This window comes from Trachypithecus francoisi, unplaced genomic scaffold (assembly GCF_009764315.1).
Source record: "Trachypithecus francoisi isolate TF-2019V2 unplaced genomic scaffold, Tfra_2.0 Lachesis_group3, whole genome shotgun sequence".
In the NCBI taxonomy this organism is placed as follows: domain Eukaryota; kingdom Metazoa; phylum Chordata; class Mammalia; order Primates; family Cercopithecidae; genus Trachypithecus; species Trachypithecus francoisi.
In genome coordinates this window covers 66,423,841-66,432,470 of record NW_022681468.1, presented here as the reverse complement: position 1 = coordinate 66,432,470, position 8,630 = coordinate 66,423,841, and positions in this window count along the sequence as shown.

Genomic DNA, 8,630 nt, shown 5'->3' with positions numbered 1-8,630 from the left:
GCGGAGCTTGCAGTGAGCTGAGTTCCGGCCACTGCACTCCAGCCTGGGTGGCAGAGCAAGACTCCGTCTCAAAAAAAAAAAAAAAAAAAAAGAATTAAAATAATCTGGATTAAATGGCAAATGTGTTCATAGTCAGCAATAAAATTAATCAAACAGTACTTTTTTTTTTTTTTGAGACGGAGTCTCAGTCTGTCACCCAGGCTGGAGTGCAGTGGCAGGATCTCAGCTCCCTGCAACCTCTGCCTCCCAGGTTCAAGTGATTAGTGATACTCCTGCCCCAGGCTCCTGAGTAGCTGGGTCTACGGGCACCCGCCACCACACCTGGCTAAGTTTTGTGTAGAAACAGGGTTTCACCATGTTGACCAGGCTGCTTTCGAACTCCTGACCTCAGGTGATCCGCCCACCTCAGCCTCCCAAAGTGCTGGGATTATAGGCATGAGCCACCATGCCTGGCCTCAATACTTTTATTTTTAAATGCTTTATTGCACAAACAGAACTTTAACAAATCATTTTCAAAAATAACAGGTCAACTGTTTTAATTTGTTTATATCACTTATAATTTATCTATTTCTGTATCAGGTAGGAATGTTTTCTGCTTTAAGTAACACAAAAGATCCAAGTGGCAATGGTTCTTCAAATAGGGGTTTATTTTTCTCAGATAACAAGAAGTCTAAAGGAGCTGGCCACTGGCATTGGTTTAGTGACTCAGTGATATCAAGGTCTCAGATTCCTTTAGCCTTTCCGTCATGGAAATAAGATGGCCATTGCAGTTCAAGCCAATGTGTCTGCTGTATTCAAGACAAAAAGAAGGATAAGCAGGGCCTTCCACATCTGATCCTTTTCTCATAAACGTAAAACCTTTTCTAGAAATTTAGATCAGACTTGTGTTCATCTACTAGCCGTAAATGTATAACATGATCACCCCTTGTTCCGAGGAAAATGGGAAAATGAAATTGTAAGCCTTTCCAATCTCACTAATGGAAGGTGGGAAAGCAAAATGGGGATTGGGAATTACCATGGATGAGACAACCAACAGTTTTGCCACTAGTTATAACTAGAACAGAAGTCATTTTATATTTGAATCTTTTCTGTAATGTCTTCATAAAGCTCACTTTATTATTATTTTTGTTTGTTTTTGAGACGAGTCTCGCTCTGTCACCCAGGCTGGAGTGCAGTGATGCAATCTCGGCTCACTGCAACCTCTGCCTCCCGGGTTCAAGTGATTCTCCCACCTCAGCCTCCTGAGTAGCTGGGACTACAGGCACACACCACCACACTCAGCTAATTTTTTTGTGTTTTTAGTAGAGACAGGTTTTCACCATGTTGGTCAGGCTGGTCTCAGATTCCTGACCTCAAATGATCCGCCCACGTTTGCCTCCCAAAGTGTTGGGATTACAAGCATGAGCCACTGTGCCCGGCCCATAAAGCTCACTATAAAATTGCAGTCCTAAGTACTTAAAAATTTTCTCATTGTTGGATATCTAATTTTATTTTCAGTGCTAACCTGATATAAAAAAATACTACACTGATATCTTCATGTATGCAACTTTTTCTTTTTTCAAACTTTTTTTCTTTAATCAAAAGTTTCCAAAAGTAGGCAAGCCACAAGAGTCTATCAGTTAATACTGCATTTGAAAACTTGGCTAAACTGAGGTTTCTAAAATTGTTTTTGTTTCTCATATAATTCTGGTGTGAGAAGTTCAGGATGGTGCAGCAGCTTTACAATGTCTTAAATATTCTGGGCTCCATCCAGATTTCTCTTTCATCATTTTAGTATGCAGTTTTCATCTTTTCAGTTATGAAGTATGGTTTCTTTATCTCTTGCCTCACATCTACACTCCAGGGAGGGAAATGCCACCACCCCTTCTTGTTGTTTGTATCTGGGGAGCACAGCATTTTAAGAAATCCTCAACTTAATATCTCATTGGCCAGAATTATGACATATGACCAGCCCTAATTATAAAGAATGCTGGAAGATGTACCTGGACACATTGCTACTCCTAACAAAAGTGGGGTTCTATTTTAAAAGGGGAGAGTAGATATTGGATAGGCAGGCAGCACTCTACTATAAAGGGTTTAGATTACCAACCTGTACCACAGCTAGCTGTGTTATAGCCTCACATTTTTTGCTGATATGATGCTTGGGTTGGGGTTTGGGGAGTGGGCTGGGGATTGCTTTAATAGAAGTAAAGTGTCAATTGTTTTAATTTACATTTCTCTCATAATGTGGCTGGGCATACACTTGGGCATTCTACTCATAGAGAATAAAATTACTGAGAACTAGATAACATTAAGAAAAAGGTGGCTGGGTGTGGTGGCTCACACCTGTAATCCCAGCACTTTGGGAGGCCAAGGCGGGTGGATCACGAGGTCAGGAGTTCAAGACCAGCCTGGCCAACATGGTGAAACCCTGTCTCTACTAAAAATACAGTTAGCTGGGCGTGGTGGTGCGTGCCTGTAATCCTAGCCATTCAGGAGGCTGAGGCAGGAGAATTGCTTGTACCTGGGAGGTGGAGGTTGCAGTGAGCCGAGATTGCGCCACTGTACTCCAGCCTGGATGACAGAGCGAGACTCTATCTCAGAAAAAAAAAAAAAAAAGGCAATTTTGCATGTGCAATAGACAAGAGGTGTAAAAAATTTTGACCGAGGGTGGTGGCTCATGCCTGTAATCCCAGCACTTTGGGAGGCCGGGGCAGATGGATCACCTGAGGTCAGAAGTTCAAGACTAGCTTGGACATTTCACAACATGGTGAAACCCCATTTCTACTAAAAATACAAAAAAGTTAGCCAGGCATGGTGGCAGACACCTGTAATCCCAGCTACTCAGAAGGCTGAGGCAGAATCACTTGAACCCAGGAGGCAGAGGTGGCGGTGAGCCAAGATCACACCACTGCACTCTAGCCTGAGCAAGACTCCCATCTCAAAAAAAAAATTAATCACACCTCTACTAGCAAGCTGGAGGATCTCTGTTAGCCAAGAAACCATTTTTATAATGACTTATGTTGCATAAAGCCATTTTTCAGGAGGGTAGAGACAAATAGAAATAAACATTTTATTTATTTATTTATATATTTATTTTTGATACAGAGTCTTGCTCTGTTGCCCAGGCTGGAGTGCAATGGTGTGATCTCGGCTCACTGCAACCTCCGCCTCCTGAGTAACTGAGATTACAGGTGCCCATCACCATGCCTGGCTAAGTTTTGTATTTTTAGCAGAGATAGGGTTTCACCATGTTGTTCAGTCTGGTCTTGAACTCCTGACCTCAGGTGATCCGCCCACCTCAGCCTCCTAAAGTGCTGGTATTATAAGCGTGAGCCACTGTGCCTGGCCAGAAATAAACATTTTAAACCAGAGAAGCAGATATTTTAAACCAAAAGGTCTTAAGGTCTTTACCAGCTGCACCTGTTGACTTCCTGTAGCTTCGGGGCTATCGCTCTACCCCTACCCAGCTCCCAGCCTAGGGCACTGTATTAGTCCGTTTTCACACTGCTGATAAGGAAATACCCGGGACTGGGCAATTTACAAAAGAAAGAGGTTTAATTGGACTTACAGTTCCACGTGACGGGAGAAGGTCTTACAGTCATGACAGAGGGCAAAAGGCACTTCCTACACGGCAGCAGCAAGAGAGAATGAGGAAGGGCTGGGCATGGTGGTGCACACCTGTAATCCCAGGTGTGAACCTGGGATTTGGGAGGCCAAGGCGGGTGGATCACCTGAGGTCAGGAGTTCAAGACCAGCCTGACCAACATAGTGAAGCCTCTACAAAAAATACAAAAAAATTAGCCAGGCATGGTGGTGCATGCCTGTAATCCCAGCTACTCAGGAGGCTGAGGCAGGAGAATCGCTTGAACCTGGGAGGCGGAGGTTGTGGTGAGCCAAGATCGGGCCATTACACTGCAGCCTGGGTGATGAGCAAAAATCTGTCTCCAAAAAAAAAAAAAAAAATGAGGAAGAAGCAAAAGCAGAAACCCCTGATAAACCCACCAGATCTCATGAGACTTACTATCATGAGAATGGCACAGGAAAGAACAGCCTCCATGGTTCAGTTACCTCTGCCTGGGTCCCTCCCACAACACGTGGTAATAATGGGAAATATATTTCAAGTTGAGATTTGGGTGAGGACACAGCCAAACCATATCATTCCACTCCCCTGGCCCCTCCAAATCTCATGTCCTCACATTTCAAAACCAATCATGTCTTCCCAACAGTTCCTCAAAGTATTAACTCATTTCAGCAATAACCAAAAAGTCCACACTCCAAAGTCTCATCTGAGACAAGGCAAGTCCCTTCCCTCTATGAGCCTGTAAAATCAAAAGCAAGTTAGTGACTTTTTAGATACAATGGGGGTACAGGCATTGGATAAATACAGCCATTCCAAATGGGATAAATTGTCCAAAACAAAGGGGCTGTGGGCCCCATGCAGTCCAAAATCCAGTGGGTCAGACAAATCTTAAAATGATCCCCTTTCACTTCATGTCTCAAATCCAGATCACAGTGAGGCAAGAAGTGGGCTCCCATGGTCTCGGGCAGCTCCACCCCTGTGGCTTTGCAGGGTACAGCCTCCCTCCTGGCTGCTTTCACAGGCTGGGTTGAGTGCGGCTTTTCCAGGTGCATGGTGCAATGGTAGGTGAATCTACCATTCTGGTGTCTGGAGGATGGTCACCCTCTTCTCACAGCTCCACTAGATGATACCCCAGTTGGGACTCTATGTAGGGGCTCCAACCCCACATTTCTCTTCCATACTACCCTAGCAGAGGTTCTCCATGAGGGCCCCACGCCTACAGCAAACTTTTCTGGGTATCCAGACATTTCCATACATCTTCTAAAATTTTGGTGGAGGTTCCCAAACGTCAGTTCTTGACTTCTGTGCACCCGCAGGCTCAACACCACATGGAAAGTGCCAAGGTTTGGGGCTTCCACCTCTGAAGCCACAGCCTGAGCTGTACATTGGCCCCTTTCAGCCACGGATGGAGCGGCTTGCACAAAAGGACCAAGGCCCTAGGCTGCACATAGCTCAGGGACCCTGGGCCTGGCCCACAAAACCACTTTTTCCTCCTGGACCTCCGGGTCTATGATGGGAGGAGCTGCTATAAAGGTCTCTGCCATGGCCTGGAGACATTTTCCCCATGGTCTTGAGGATTATCATTAGGCTCCTTGATACTTACGCAAATTTCTGCAGCTGGCTTGAACTTCTCCCCAGAAAATGGGTTTTTCTTTTCTATCATAGTCAGGCTGCAAATTTTCTGAACTTTAATGCTCTGTTGCCCTTTTAAAACTGAGTGACTTTAGCAGTACCCAAGTCACCTCTTGAATGTTTTGCTGCTTAGAAATTTCTTTAGCTGGCTGGGCACGGTGGCTCATGCCTGTAATCTCAGCACTTTGGGAGGCCAAGGCATGCGGATTATGAGGTCAGAAAATTGAGACCTTCCTGGCTAATACAGTGAAACCCTGTCTCTACTAAAAAAATACAAAAAAAATTAGCCAGGCATGCTGGGTGCCTGTAGTTCCAGCTACTCAGGAGGCTGAGGCAGAAGAATGGCATGAACCTGGGAGGCAGAGCTTGCAGTGAGCCGAGATAGCGCCACCACACTCCAGCCTGGGCGACACAGCGAGACTCTGTCTCAAAAAAAAAAAAAGAAAAAGAAAAAGAAATTTCTTCAGCCGACTGGGTGCGGGTGCAGTGGCTCACGCCTGTAATGCCAGCACTTTGGGAGGCCAAGGCGAGTGGATCACTTAAGGTTAAGAGTTTGAGACCAGCCTGGCCCACATGGTGAAACGCTGTCTCTACAAAAAAATATAAAAATTAGCTGGGCATGGTGGTGTGTGCCTGTAATCCCAGCTACTTGGGAGGCTGAGTCAGAAGAATCGCTTGAACCTGGGAGGCGGAGGTTGCAGTGAGCCGAAATTGTGCCACTGCACTCCAGCCTGGGTGACAGAGCAAGACTGTGTCTTAAAAAAAAAAAAAAAAATTCTTCAGCCAGATACCCTAAATCCTGTCTCACAAGTTCAAAGTTCCAGAAATCTCTAACGCAGGGGCAAAATGCCACCAGTATCTTTGCTAAAACACAACAGCCACCTTTGCTCCAGTTCCCCAGGAGTTCCTCATCTCCATCTGAGAACACCTCAGCCTGGATTTTATTGTCCATATTGCTATAAGCATTTTGGGCAAAGCCATTCAACAAGTCTCTAGGAAGTTCCAAACTTTCCCACATTTTCCTGTCTTCTGAGCCCTTCAATCTGTTCCAATCTCTGCTTGTTACCCAGTTCCAAAGTCGCTTCCACATTTTCGGGTATCTTTTCAGCAACGCCCAACTCTACTGGTACCAATTTACTGCATTAGTCCGTTTTCACACTGCTAGTAAAGACATACCCGGCCGGGCGCGGTGGCTCAAGCCTGTAATCCCAGCACTTTGGGAGGCCAAGACGGGCGGATCACGAGGTCAGGAGATCGAGACCATCCTGGCTAACACGGTGAAACCCCATCTCTACTAAAGAAAAAAAAAAAAAAAAAAAAAACTAGCCGGGTGACATGGCGGGCGCCTGTAGTCCCAGCTACTCGGGAGGCTGAGGCAGGAGAATGGCCTAAACCTGGGAGGCGGAGCTTGCAGTGAGCTGAGATCCGGCCACTGCACTCCAACCTGGGTGACAGAGCGAGACTCCATCCCAAAAAAAAAAAATAAGACATACCCAAGACTGGGCAATTTACAAAAGAAAGAGGTCTAATTTGACTTACAGTTCCATGTGGCTGGGGAAAGTCTCACACTCATGGCAGAGGGCAAAAGGCACTTCTTACATGGCAGCAGGAAGAGAGAATGAGGAAGAAGCAAAAGTGCAAACCCCTCATAAACCCATCAGATCTCGTGAGACTTATTCACTATCACGAGAAGAGCATGGGAAAGACTGGCCTCCATGATTTAATTACCTCCCCCTGGGTCCCTCACACAACATGTGGGAATTCTGGGAGATATAATTCAAGTTGAGATTTGGGTGGGACACAGCCAAACCATATCAGGCACCCTGTGGAATCCCAGGACTCCAAAAGAGTTTAAAAATCACTGGTTTTATCATGTTTTCCCACTCCAGATAAAAAATCTGTATTGGGGAAATGATTATTTTAAAATCCCAAAGAGGCCAGGCACAGTGGCTCATGCCTGTAATCCCAGCACTTTGGAGGGCGAGGCGGGTGGATCACTGAGGTCATGAGTTTGAGACCAGCCTGGCCAACATGGTGAAACCCCATCTCTACTAAAAGTACAAAAAATTAGCCAGGCATGGTGGCAGGCGCCTGTAATCCCAGCTACTCAGGAGGCTGAGGCCGGAGAATCACTTGAACCAGGGAGGCAGAGGTTGCAGTGAGCCAAGGTCGCACCACTGCACTCCACCCTGGGCAATAAGAACGAAATTCCCTCTCAAAAGAATAAAAATAAAATAAAAATCCAAAATAATACAGAAACTTAATGTCAAAAATTCCAGAGAATTGGCTGGGCATGGTGGCTCACGGCCTGTAATCCCTGCACTTTGGGAGGCCAAGGCAGGTGGATCACCTGAGGTTGGGAGTTCGAGACCAGCCTGACCAACATGAAGAAACCCCATCTCTACTAAAAATACAAAATTAGCAGGGCGTGATGGCGCATGCCTGTAATCCCAGCTACTCAGGAGGCTGAGACAGGAGAATCGCTTGAACCCAGGAGGCAGAGTTTGTGGTGAGCCAAGATTGCGCCATTGCACTCCAGCCTGGGCAACAAGAGCAAAACTCCATCTTAAAAAGAAAAAAAAACAAAAATTCAAGAGAACTACTGTATAATTTAACTGTCAATCTTTTTGATACTATGTATATATTCATTATATACACTTAAATATTACATGTGCAGTATCCTGTAGCAAATTTTTTTCTCTTAATATACCAGTTAACATCTTTCCATGTAAATTCATGTAAATCTATTTCATCCTTTTTAACAGCTGCACAGAATTTCCTTGTATGTTAGCGTCGTAATTTTCTTTCTTTTTTTTTTGAGATTGAGTAAGTATCACTGTGTCGCCCAGGCTGGAGTGCAGTGGCATGATCTCGGCTCATTGCAACCTCCGCCTCCCAGGTTCGAGCAACTCTTCTGCCTCGGCCTCCCAAGTAGCTGGGACTACAGGTGTGTGCCACCACACCCGGCTAATTTTTGTATTTTTAGTAGAGACGGGGTTTCACCATATTGGCCAGGCTAGTCTCGAACTCCTGATCTCGTGATCCACCCGCCTCGGCCTCCCAAAGTGCTAGGATTACAGGCGTGAGCCACCGCGCCTGGCTGTTAGCATCATAATTTAATGAAGTACCATCAATGGACACTTAACCAAATAGTGAAAATCCTTATACGTACAAGTTCTCATACTCATTTACATACTTAGGTTAACTTTGTAGAAGTAGAATTGCTGAGCTAAAGTATGTTTTAAAGTTATACGTGCATTTTTAAAATGCAAATGTTTGGCTGGGAGCAGTGGCTCACGCCTGTATCCCAGCTCTTTGGGAGGCCAAGGCAGGTGGATCACTCGAGCCCAGGAGTTCGAGACCGGCCTGGGCAACATAGGGAGACCTGTCTCTATTATTACAAAAAAAAAAATTGCAAATATTCGTTTATGTGGTA